The 13,384-nt window shown below is 50.6% G+C and overlaps 1 non-coding gene across 1 annotated transcript; it reads right to left on the reverse strand.

The window, feature by feature from the left end:
- Window positions 1-9,783: 9,783 nt before the first annotated feature.
- Window positions 9,784-9,891, reverse strand: LOC131275397 (U6 spliceosomal RNA). Its single transcript, XR_009182861.1, has one exon. It is a non-coding gene; the product is annotated as a U6 spliceosomal RNA (small nuclear RNA).
- Between the last annotated feature and the right edge of the window lie 3,493 nt (window positions 9,892-13,384).

The following is a 13,384-nucleotide window of genomic DNA, read 5'->3' on the forward strand; positions in this document are numbered from 1 at the left end:
CCAAAATCAATTTTAATGATATATTTTGGGGAAGCAGCTATAGCTCAAGTGGTTGAGCATCACCTTCCACAAGTGAGTTCCCTAATTCAGTTCCTAGTGACTCCTGAAAAATGAATGAGAAACCAACTCAGGGAGGCTGATGTGGCTCAGTGGTTGAGCACTGGCTTCCCACATAGAGGTCCCAGGCTCAATCCCTGGCCCCAGTACCTAAAAAAAAAAAAACAAAAATAAAACAAAACAGAGTCTGTTTTGTTAAAACCAATGCTCCCCAAATATAAATTATTTCCGCATTTAGGCAATATAAAAAACTATCAATGGGATATTTTACTGGACTTTGATTCATGCTTACCCTTTCTTGAAATGAGAGTTTTGAACTTTATGGGGTAGATTTCCTTGATTTTACATCCTGCCATGAGGCTTGCTGCCAGATCCAAGGACTCTAGGAAAACATCTGTATCATGCATCCCTCAGACATTGAGTGGGGGAGAGAAAGCACAGAATCAGGCATGGGGATGGAACCTCTCTCCCCAATTTCTTCCCCGTGAGAGGCACCTTACCCATCTGAATCCCCAGGATTTCAGAAAGCCCCAGCACAGATGGGGAGCCATCAGGAGGTGCACAAACCAAGATCTCCACAGTTACAAACCAGGCAGTCCTGCCCAATCCCTCAGCCCCATTCTGGCTGCAGAGCCAGGGCTTTCCCTTTAGTGTCCAGGCATTTGCAGGTGCTTCTAGCATCAGCCCCATTCTGGTTGCAGAGCCAGTGCTTGCCTCATAGCTCCCAGGTGTGTGCAGGTGCTTCTAACATGCCCTTTGGCATGTCCTTAATTTCCTTTATGTTTAGAGCATGCGGCTAATACTGGGTCCCACAATCTAATCAAAGATACTTAACTGAACTGATATAATAAAAATAATCTAACAAAAAATACCACATAAAATAGGTTTACATGCGCAGGCATGGGTTAGCTTAAGAACATAATTTTCCAGAGTCCACAAAAGTTTCAAACCAGGGCAGCTGCCCATCTTAGTAGAATGTGAAAGAATCTCTGCTGAATTAGGTAATAAAACACACAATAATACTATTTGTTCAATCAAATAAACACATCTTCTGAGCTGAGAGGGGCTGGGTGATGTAAGGGGTGAAGTGTGAGTCCCAGGTCCTGTAGCCTCAGTGTCCCTGCTCTGGTCCTGTTTCTGACCGTGTAGCAATTTTCCTTTTTTTAAGAAGGTACTGAGGATTGAACCCAGGACTTCAGACATGGGAAACTGGTGCTTAACCATTGAATTACATCTTCTCCCCTGTCTGCAGTGATGGTTTCTTTTTGTGTGTTTTTGTTTTTGTTTTTTTTTTGGAGGTACAGGGGATTGAAACAAGGACCTTGTACATGGAAAGCCGATGCTCAACAACTGAGCTACATCTGCTCCCCCAAAGGAATATTATGAACCCTCATGCCCACAATTTTCAATGCCAGGAGCCTCTTATATGAACCCAGGACCTCTACTATGCAAGCAAGCACTCAACCACTGAGCTACACCTGGCCCCCCTTGACACAATTTTGATATTGGAGCATTGTAAAATATTTTCTCCTGACAACGTTTAAGTGCTGTCAATGGAAAATAGACACTTTGAAACTGAAACAGTTATTTGAAAAAAAAAAAGTGTTCTAAAGGTCAAAAATAAAATCTGAACTATTACTCCAACAAAGAATTTCAAGGAAGATCTTGGAGTTTGACGGAAAAAAATGGAATCTGTTTATCTGAGTTTGATAACTTTACTGTAGATTTGCTTTTATTTCGTTAATACTTTTTATTTTTTAAAAATACTTTGGATTACATAAATGTTACATAATGGGGGTTCCCATATGCTCCTCTCCCCTCCCCTCCCATATTTTCCCATATTAACAACATCTGTCATTAGCATGGCATATTTGTTAAAATTGATGAACACACATTGGAGCATTGCCATTAAGCATAGATTATAGTTAATATTATAGTTTATACTCTGCCCTGTACAATTTTATAGGTTTTGACAAGGTGTATAATGGCCTGTATCTGTCATTGTAATGTCATTCAGGACAATTCCAGTGTCCCCAGTATGCCCCCATGTTATACCTACTCTTCTCTCTCCCTCCTCTCAGAAATTCTGGTGGCCTCTGCCTTTATATCAGTGATTCAAGTTCTTTCATTGCTAGAATAAGCCTACTTTAGTCCATAGCTGCATTCCCCTCTTATGTTTGTTCTTTCTGCAGTCTGGGAATTTTGGGAGGGTGAATGCCCACTCTGTCTTTCATTGAGAGGGGTCTTGGATCCCATGGGGCAGATGGATGGAAATGTCTTGCTTGCAGTTGTAGGTAGCTTTTTTAAAGCATGGTCATTGTCTGTCATCATCCTTTTGGTTGTTGCTCTGGGTGAGTCCAATGAACTGGAGAATAGGTGCTGCAACTCTGTTGAGATTCATGCCACAATTAGCATATGAAAAACCAAAGATATATGTCTCCAAGACATATATTTAATGTGTATAGTGCTAATTATAGGCTCAGATAAAAGGGAAAGAAGAACCATGTATAGAGAAATTATAAATGAGCCTAACTCTGCTACATTGGGGAGCATATATTCCAAAGTAAGGCCCACTGACAGGTGCCAAATTCCCGAGATTATTTGCCCTGCCAATAGTATCTAGATGTCTCCAAAGCCCTCAGGAGTCCCACTGTTGGAGGTACTGTGGCCTCAATGATATCCTGCTGAGATGTGCATGAGCATAACCTCAGGATTTACTCTGAAATCTCTTAGCCATAAAAACTCATTTGTATTTAATAATTTCTCCTTTTGGTCAAGGTCTTTTTCTAGATGCATCTATAGCCAGTGCTTGGTAATATTCCCTTGGCACCAAGGAGGTTCATCCCCAGGAGTTGTAGCCCATGCTGGGGGGAAGATAGTGCATTTATATGCTGAGTTTGGCTTAGAGAGAGGCCACATTTGAACAATAAGGAGGCTTTCAGGAGGTAAATGTTAGGTAATATATAATACTAGGCTAAGTTTTGATTTCACACGGAAAGGCTCATACATACAACCATCAATATCAAGGGCTTGGTGTAATGGTCTGTCTTCCTTCACAAGGCACTGCCAACATACTCAGGGGATTCTTGCCACTCTATTAGAGAAGGTAGCAAGACTCCCCAGGGTGGGAATTCAATATTCTTTGATTATTGTGTGGCTATGAACCTACTAAGAAAATGCCTCATGACTACTTGGACATATTCATGTGCTAGAGAGGCATACCCCAGGTGCACCCTTCCTCTCACATCCCCCATCACCAACACCCTACACCAGTGATCCTCCCCTGCCACAGCTGTGACCCTCAGAAACAACATCTGTGTTCATGGAAATTTGGTCTACTAGAAATGATACCACTGTATCCCATCAGTGGGAATATGATGAACTGCTAAGTAGATGGAGGTGGGAAAACTGGCTCATGGTATAGAGGAAACTAGAGTAGATTATCTCCTGCACACTAGGTGACTTAAAGACTTTGTGAATGGTAAAATTATAAAACTAATGGAAAATACATACACATATGGATATATTTATGATCTTAAGGTGTTAAAAAATACTTTAAAAAAGACCCTAAAAACATAAACCATCGGGTAAAAATTTGATAAAATTTAATCACCAAAATTCAAGAATTTTCTCATGAAGAGCATCATAGTCAAAGTTAATGAATGATATTTTCAAGTCTAAAAGGCTTAATATCTGGAATATACAATAAATTCCTGCAAACCAACAAAAGAAAGACTGGAAATTGAAAATGGGCAAAGGACATAAATAGGAAAGTCCAGAAGAGATGCTCAATTTTACGGGTAATCAGAAAAAGCCAAAATAAAAGAATAGTGAGATAAAACTTTAGTTATCAGATCTTTAAAAAAAGCAGCAAGTTTGATAGTAGAATCATGCCTCTTTGGTGGAAGTGTAGACTGACACTGCCATCCGGGGAGCAATCTGGTGATACTTCAGGAAATTCAGGGTGCAAGCCCCCCATGCACTCCTGGTGTGGCTCAGAGAGGCTCTTGCACAGGATCGTGCAGGAGTGTGAGCAGCATTGTTTGTAGTCCTAGGCAGGTGTCCATTCTGAGACCAGGTGTGAACTTGGTGGGCATGTGCTCTGGGACCCTCCTCAGCAGTGAGGAGCCCTGGTGGAGTCTATACGCAACATGGGGTCTAACAGCAGGGTACTGGGCTATGGTAAAATAGAAGCAGAAAGACAAATACTGCCCTATTTCTATAGTCGAGGGTCCCTGTGTCTAAGGACATATAAAAAACATTAGAGAGTAGCTGTCTATGGGGGTGGGAAGACTGGGAATAAGAATTGCTGATAGAGCAGAGAAAAATAAAGTAAGACCAATGACACCTGTGTACCAAAAACTGAGGCATGTGAGTGAGCCAAGTCCCTGTACTGAAAGTCCTAAGAAAGAAGGCCCTGAGGATGGGACGGCAGGGAAGGACCGAGCAAGGCCAGCAGCCCGCGCATGGATGGGAGGCTGGGCCTCCATGGAGCAGAGCAGGTGGACAGACAGACTGCACCTGCCAGGCTCTAGTTCCCAACATCATGTCCAGTGGGGTCACTCCCTCAGCCCCAGACAGCCCACCCTGACCCCTTCCCAGTCCTTGCACTGACCCCTCTCTCCTGGGGCACCTCGAGGTGTGTCTGCCCCTCACGTCCAGCAGCCTGGCTGTCTCTGGTGGGCCCTCCCTTGGTTGCTGCCCAGGGATGGACAGAACCAAACACTCAGGAAAGAGTGTCCCTCTCAGGGGTCAGGATAATGCAGTGTGCACTGAGGGAGACAGGAAGGCTTTGCATCGCCAACACCACCATCAGACCTCTGCGGACCATCCAGAGGCCACCAGCAGACCCTCCCCTCTGCTTTCCTCCAGGCAGTGCCCAGTCCACACCCCTGGCTCCTGGGCAGGCCCAAACCTCACCCTTAGGCACTCCATTTCTCTTTCCTTTCTTTTTTCTTTTAACAATAATTTGATTTTTATGGCATAAGCAATATTTACAAGACAGCTTTTATAGCCAAAAACCCTTCAATTTTACTAACTCTTCACTTTACAACAAAATAGATATAGAATATTTCTTCGCACAAGTTGTGGGTGTATATTCACTTAATAATCATCCTGGAAATCAAGCTATGTACCTTGCATACATGTTAACTACATTTACTGTACGTAGAAATGTTTTCTAAGAAAATGAAAAACCTACTAGTGGCTTCTGGCTCACCATCGACCTAACTTCTCAGCCAGCACATCTATGCAGATTTACGCAGAGATGTGTGTTTGCAAGTTGGAAAACAGGCATTGCTGTACCTGAGGCACTAGAGCAGCTGCATCTATAAACAGCTCCCATTTTGACTTCCTTTGGCACCAAGATAAACTGGTCAAAACACAGGTGACCTGGAGCCCCTGTCTGGGGTCCATGGTCAGTCTAACTACTCCTCAGAAAGGCCATGCTCTCCACCCCCAGCCCCTGCTCACTGCTGCTCCCTCTGCCTCTGATTTTTGTCTCTGGCCACAGCTGAACTGACAATTCACACATCGAGCATGGACCTTTGGGGTGTGATGAACATGAGCAGCTGAGGGTCCCTTCAGCCCCCAGAATGGCAGGACAGACCTGGGGAGGCTTCTGGGCCCCTGCCTGAGGACGACCCACCCTCCTGGGGACGCTGCAGAGGCTGGAATTGGGGACGACAGGTCCCTGGAGCCTCCTAGAGAACCAGCCGTGGGTGACGCCCCCGCCCATGACGCCCCCGCCTGTGACGGAGCAGAGGAGCACTTGGTCAGGTGCTTCCTTCCTGCTCTCTTGTCCCTGCACAGTGCTGAGGCCAAGCCTGGGACAGAGCCCTGTGCTCCAGGGTCACAGCAGAGGTCAGAGTCGGGAGGGAGAAGACAGTTTTCCTGAGCGTGAGATACTGACAGGAGGACGCAGCATCCTGGACGCGGAGGGGCATCGCGGCGGCAGCTCTGGGGCGATTTCTGTGCTCACGGCAAAGAGCCCAGAGCAGGTGTACAGCAGACAGGTGGTTCCAGAGCTGACAGGTGCCTTCTCAAAAGCCAAGGCTGGGATTCAGGGCACCAGCACAGTAAGGAAGCCTAAAATGCTGGGAATGCACCAAAAAAGCCCGTTTGACCCGTGACGCAGAGCTCCAGGCACAGCCCCCTCAGCCGAGCAGCGTGACTTAAAGCCACACCAAGGTCAGCTCCGCTGGCAAAGGGCCGCAGCAGGTCAAGGCTCGGGACTCGTTCTGGACATTCCCTCTGCTGTTCAGAACTGAACTTAGGCCCGTGCAGCCCAAGGTCTTCTTTGACTTCCTTTCCCACAGGAGCAGTTAATGGCTTCTCCAGGTGCAAACTCAAGGTGGTCTACGAGGGGGCAGGGGCAGCAGGTGCTGTGGGAAACAGACCCCTGAGCAGAGCCCCCGTCACAGAACGGTCCTCACGGCCAGCGGCCCCACGTGTCCATGTGTGTCCTGGGGTGGAAATGAGCCCCCGTGGAAAAGGCTTCCTGGAGGCCCACGGCCGCCTCCCCAGGCACTCGCCCTCAGCCCCCAGCTGACCACTGCACAGCCGTCCTCAGGGAGCAGCGGCCTGACCACCTCCTGGTCAGGGTCCTCGGGTTTAAACTGTCCCCAGCAGTCCTACGTGCCCCGCTGTTTGGTCTAAAGGTGTTTGTACCTTACATCACCTTCCTGTCCCATAGCTGGCTTTTCCTCCTCATCATGGGAGAGTAAATCTCTGAAAGCAGCTTATTCACTACATTAAGAAATTTGGTCAAATGGTTAGGCCGGTAAAACAAAGCATTCATTTTATCTAAGCATTTTGAATAGTGAAGAAGGAGGTCAGAAGCCATCAGCCGTGGGCTCGGCGACCCTGTGAGACCCGCTGTGGGGCCACACGCTGACGCTGAGGCCAGGGAAAAGGCCCCATTCCCAGAACTCACCCCTTGGGTTCCTTCTTGACACTTTCACGCACATCCCGCAGCAGCCCCTGGGCAGGTCTCCACCTCCATCGTGCCTGTCCTGGGGCCTGAGCACACCAGGGCTTGTCCCGCTCGTTGTGCTGGAGGCTGGTGGAGCAGGATGGCGGAGCGCAGCGTGGAGGCCACACTGGGGGCTGCAGGACGAGGCGGCACAGGCAGCAGGGACCCCACGGCCTCCCATGGGCACTCGATTTTCTGAGGCTCTCCTGGGTGGAAGGCTCCTAAGAATTGCTAAGGCTTGTGCCAGGCTGAGATCTGCAAACTCGAGGAGCTCCAGAGGGCGGAGGACGTCCCGCTCAACCCGTCCCTTCACCCAGAGTCCCCACTGGGTCTTATTTAGGCCTCTCCTGTTTAGAGGAGCAGCTGCGTCTCCAGGAACTGCTGCAGGCCCTTCTCTGCTGGACACTGGGTCCCCTCTGTGGGACGTACGTGGAATTTCTTCCCACAACTACTTGCTTGCTCCTCTGAGCAGTGCTGCTCTCCTCTAGGGAAGTTAGCTGACAATCTGTCGTCACTTATGCAGTTTTGTACTTCAGTCTCTCAACGGCATCAATAAGCCCTTTTTTCTTCACTGAATGTCTGGAAGCTTTCCTCTCTACTAATGAGAGGTCCTCAGGCTCACTGCTGCCTCACCGCAGCCGTCCATCTGGACACAACTCTTGCTGCCAGTGAGTCTGGGGCTGAGGGCGACGGGTGGCAGGCGAGGGGCAGTGGGTGACGAGGGTCCAGAGCCCTTATGGGGGGCTAGCGGCCCAGAGCCGCCTCCTCTGTCCTTCTCATGCAGGGCAATCCTTTCCACTCAGCACCTCCAAACGTGCCGTCCACATCCCTCAGGGAACTGGACAGAGAAGGACGCACGGGGGACTTGCAGATGCAGCGTGAGCGGCTGTTCATTTGTTCTGCTCCACACCCACCCAGGAAAGCCCTGCCTGTCTACACCCTAGTTCAGCACGCAGTAAGTGAAGCAGAGCCCATGGGGATGTGAGTGCAGAAGGTCTGAGCATGGTGGGAGGGCCCAGGACTGAGGCCGGGGGTGGGACCTGCGGACGCCTCGTCCAGCAGCCACAGACCAGCTGGACAACCAGACAATAAGTCTTTAACTCTGTGCCAGGTGGAACTGTAGACTGTACTTGTGTAAAAATGGTAAAGTCACACACTTGTATACAAAACTGGCAGGATTCACAGAAAAATGAAACCAGTAGTTGTCTATGTGGAGTGACGTGGGAAGTGGGGTGGAGAGGGGTGTCTCACCTCTGAAAACGCTGGAGTTTTTCACCCTGAGCACAAGCTACTTTACCAAAAACACGAGGCAGTACTCCTTAGTGCCAGCCCAAAAGAGATCTGATTTTCCCATGTCGATTATTTGAAGAGCTTTTTATTTTAGATTTTCCCCCCAAAACTGGCTGGCACCTGGCTGTGCTGTGCCCTAGGCCAGCCAAGCCTGCCTCTGCTTCTCCACTGGAGGAGCAGACAAAGCGGAACACGCGGAAGGATAAAATAAAATCAAAGCCACTGGCTGCCCTGCCTGCGCGGCCGCTCCCTCCTCTGGACCCAAGGGTTGGCGCCGCGACTCGCTGCGCCCCAGCCTTTAAGGTTCCAGGAACCTTCCTTCCCAAGGCGGGAAGAAAAGCCTCTGCGGAGAAAGACGCAGTCAAGGAGATCGGCGCTCACGTCTGGGCGTCCAGGAAGGTCGCCAGTCTCTAGGGCCAGGAGGCGCCCTCCGGGCGGGACCGCACTCAGCGCTGCCCTCACCCCCCGGGGCTGGCCCCGCCCTCCCCTGCACTCGCCCACCGTCCTTGCACCCTGGCCGCCTCCCGGGCTGCCCCCTCGCTTCCCGCCCCTGTCCACCCCCTTTGGACTGCACCTCCACTTGATGGGGTCCCCGAGGGAGGCCCTCGCTGCGCAGGGGGCTGTGGGGAGGCTCCGCTTCTGCCCTGCGCCCCTCCCCGAAGGCTTGTCCCTAGCCAGGGCCAGACTCGGGCTGCTCTGCGGGTCCAGGGAGCCCCCAGGGCAGGGGTCCTTAACCAGGGTCCCTGACCTGAATTGAAATTCAAAAAGACATTATTCTTGTGGGACGTGCTGGTGGAGTGTATGTATTTATTAAATACACACAGTGCAGTGTGGACTTAGGGGGAGGTCCGTGGTTTTCACCTGACTGGCAGAGGGAAGGGGTCTGTGGAACAGAAAGGTTAAGACCCCTGCTCTAGGCAAAGAGGGAGCAGCTTCGGGAGAGCTGGCAGCACAGAACAGGTGAGGGCCCTGAGCAGGTGAGGGCCCTGGAGCAGGTGAGGGTCCTAGGGCAGGTGAGGCCCTGGAGCGGGTGAGGGCAAGCGTGGGGGCAGACAGAGTGCTGGTCTTGTAGAGCCTTCCTCAGCCTGGTCTCCTTGGCTCAGTTTCCCCTTCTGTCAGATGAGGACAGAGGATGACCACTCTTTTAACTGACTGCCAGGTGGCGCTTCAACACCTGGCATCTCAGTGTGGTCCCAACCCAGTGCCACTTCCTTGCATCTCAGGGGAGCTGCTTAGAAACTCTCTGGAGCCCACCCAGACCTCCAGAATCAGAGCCTGCCTTTAACAAGCTCCCCAGGGGGCCTGTCTGCATGTCAATTGGAAAAGGACTCATGTAAGTGTCTGTATCAGAGTGAGATGGCATGATATTAAATTCAATAAAGATTCTGACAAAGTGCTGGACATAAAACATGGACTTGATGGATTTTTTTTTTTTTACTTTTATAAAGGGCAGTTATTTGGGGTAAAATATGAAACTCTCCAAGAATCTGCATGTCATCCTTGCACAGTGGCCATGTCAATCTTCTCTGTATTGTTCCAATTTTAGTATATGTGCTGCCAAAAGTGAGCCCTGATGGGTGGTTTTGAATGGTAAGAGCTATACAAGTAACTAACATTTACTGAGCGCTCACTACATGCCAGGTACTGCCCTCAGCTCAGCACATGACCATATTTAGTCCTCACAGCTGCTAGGGGGTAGGTGCTATTATTCTTCCCAACTGATATATGAAGATGTTGTGGAGCCAAAAGTTTCAATAACGTGGCCTTTTTTGCACTAGCAAGGGCCAGAACAGAGAACCCAAGCAGCTGGGCTCTGGGGCTCATGAGCAGACGCGTTCCTAATGTGCTGGAATGGAGCTCCCAACACCCCAGCTCTTTCCCTGAATCTGCTTGCAGGTGGAGCACCAAGTTGCATGAGAGAAGCTGAAATACAGAAAGCTGTGATGTGTTCTTTATGGGCATTCCCAGCGTAGAGTGTGCAGTGTGAGGACATGGAGAAGCCTTCTGGGGTCTAAGGGAGAGAGGTGCACCCCCTCCAGGGTCAGTGTCAGCACACAGGGCCAGCCCTTGGGGAGAAGAGGGGATGCCCCAGGAGTGGGGTTCCCTAAGGGGAAGCTTACCGGTGCTGGGAGGTGGGAAAACTCAGAGATGCTGGAGAGCAGAAGGGCAGCTGATGGGAACTGGGGAGCTGCGGCCCTTCACCTGTACCCGAGAATGTTCTCATCATCTCTGGGAGGTGAGTATTTTCCTGTGGAGAGTGCGGATCTCTTTGACAAGGTCAACAGAAATGAGCTCTGGACCCATGAAAGTCTACATTTCACCTCTGCAGACAAGCTGGTAGCCAGTTAAACCCAAATTCCTAGTGAGTGGGGCTTAAACTCACAGGAAAGGAAGCTCTTGGGTCTGTGGTGAAAATTAGATGGTGTCACCTCTCTCCCCAGCTGCCAGGGCAGGAGGTTTTCAGTTAGACCTAAGAGGAGGGGGCAGTGAGGCCAGTGGGGATGGGGGGGACGTGGGCATTACCTCTGCTCGCCTCCAGAGGGCGCTATGGCACAGGGTGGAAAGCAGCCTTCAACCAGCTTTCTAACTTGTGTGCTGTGTTTTCCAAGGGAGAGGGGACAAGTGGAGATAAATACACATTACAGTGAAAAAGCCCCCGGTGGGGCCCCTGCTAGCCACTGGCTGATGACCTTGAGCAAGCACTTCATCCTCTGGGGCTGTTCCCCCAGGAGTCCCAAGGCCCTTCCAGACTCCTGGACAAGCAGGTGAGAGGCACCTCCTGACTCAGTGGTACCTGGTTCAGCCCCTCCACTCATGGAGGGCACACAGCACACGGCAAGTGTTCTTTTCCCCTCCCAGGGCAGAGGGCTAATGCTTGAGCATGGAGGAAGGAAAATGCCTGTATTTCAGAGCCTGCCAGAGCCTGGAGCTGCCCTTCCACACAGCATTTGAAAATTCTGGAGGAAAAGGGGGAGCTGCATGGGAAAGATGATTGGAAGGCACCTCTGGTCCTCTCGAGTTCCAGATTTATTGTATTCTATCGAAGATAGTTCCCTTAGAATTTTATATTTTAAAAGGTGTTAGACACTGACTTGGGTACTATTCATTTCATAGATTAAACAGCTGTAATGCGACAAGCTTAAAAACATCATTATTTATAATCATTTCGGGGGGGTGTCCCCCCAATACCAGATAATCTATTTTAACGATGTGACTCTTTGAGCACAGCCCTGTGGTGGGCTTGGGTGTTGTGTGAGTGAATAACATGATGTGTATATCAGAGCGCCCGTGCTTTTCTGCAGAGTTGTCTTCATAGGGTTGGGGGGAGTGGTATGTGAGAGTCCCCTTCTCTGGAAATGCTGTTTAAAGAACACGGGGCTGGGAACGGGCCTCCCTGCTCCAGGTGTCTCCACGTCCTACACAAGCAGACAGGAGCAGAACTTGGTTCCACGTGCCCTTCCTTGGTCCTGCACATCCTTTACTCCTTGAAGTACCAGCTCAAAAGTTCCTCCTGCAGAGAGTTCCACCTGCTGAATTGCCTACTCCCTGGAGCTCTTTCCACATTGACTTTCCTCGGTACCTGGAGCTGCTGGTTCCTGTCTCCATCTCGTCCTGGGAAGTGTTCTGCCTCCAGCAGGTGAGTGTGTGGAGATCAGGAACTGGACGTTGAGTTATCAGTCACACCTCGGGATGTCAACCAGCTCTGCTAACTGGAAGGATGATGCTGATGATACCACAGCAGCCACCATTTCCTGCAGTCTTCTTGGGTGCCAGGACTGCGCTGAGCATTTACCTGGATTAGTTCTTATAATCTTAGCAACAGCCCTGTGAGGAGGTGCTATTAATACTCTGTTGTCTACAAGAGACAAAGAAACTTGCCAGGACCCCCCAGCTAGAAGGGCCATCTCAGTCCAAGACTCAGCCCAGCGCCCTAGCAAGACCCAGTGACCAGGGCGGTCACCACATCGTCCTCCTCGTCTCCTCTCTGGGCTGAAGGAGTCAGATGCCCCCCAGACCCCCACTGGAAATAATCCCCAGCCCCTCCCCCCTCATTCAATCATCCCCCCAAAGGATGTTCTGCCTCCCTTTTCTATCCCATGTGGCAGGAGTCACTCACTTTTAGGAGCTCGTGTGCTGGCGGCCTGCACTTCAGCTCCTTGACAAGAGGGCCAAGCCAGCAACTTCCTCAGGGACCTTCTGGAGTTCGTCCTCATGCTCCTGCTCGACCTGCTCCAGCTCCCTCAACCTGGCCAGAAGGGGGTGCTGCTGTCTCTCTAACACCTGCAGCCTCCCATGGCACTTAAGTGCTGCACCAGGGACCTGCTGGACTTCCTCACTTCGCAAGCTTAGAGCTCTCCTGACATAAAGAGCCCCTGGAGGGCTGTCCTCCTTTAACTAGTAAATGCTCTTGAGCAGATCCCTGTGTCGAGGGCTTGTCCTGGGCATCTCCCGCCTGCCCTGAGTTCGAGCGACACCACATGCCTGCAAACCGAGGTGACCCAAGGAGCGGCCACAAGCCCCCAGGAGCAGGGAGGAGGCCAGGACCCAGCCAGGCTAGGCTGTGCCAGTCACTGCTCAGGCTTGGGGGTTTCCAGAGACCCTCCTGAGCCCACTCACTTGTTTTGTGAAGGGGGAGTCATGGCAGGGCAGAGGCCAAGCCTCAGAATCCCCTGACCAGGGCTCGTTCCTTCATCCACGAGACGCCCCTCCCTGTACCTAAATGCTTTCACCTGAGCAAGAAAACCGGGTTGTCTCCACAGCCTTCCCAGGGCTCTGATTCTGTTCCCACTGCCTCGTCCCAGCTCCTGCCGACCTGAGTCGGGACAACTCATCAAGGCACATGACAGGGCTCTGCAAAGGAAACTAGCTCTCCATCCCTCCGTCAGAGCAACAGGTGAAAATGAGTTGGTGAACTTCACCAAAGGAAAAGGGCATATCTGGTAGGGTCTGGCTTAAATACCGGCTCATGGCACTCTCGAAATTCACTTTGGGGGTGCAGTTCCCAAAAAAGGCACGTCCAGGAGAACATTCCTCTGCCAACGTGGCTCCAGGCACTGGTTCCTA

The sequence above is a fragment of the Dasypus novemcinctus genome, chromosome 22, assembly GCF_030445035.2.
Source record: "Dasypus novemcinctus isolate mDasNov1 chromosome 22, mDasNov1.1.hap2, whole genome shotgun sequence".
Lineage (NCBI taxonomy): Eukaryota > Metazoa > Chordata > Mammalia > Cingulata > Dasypodidae > Dasypus > Dasypus novemcinctus.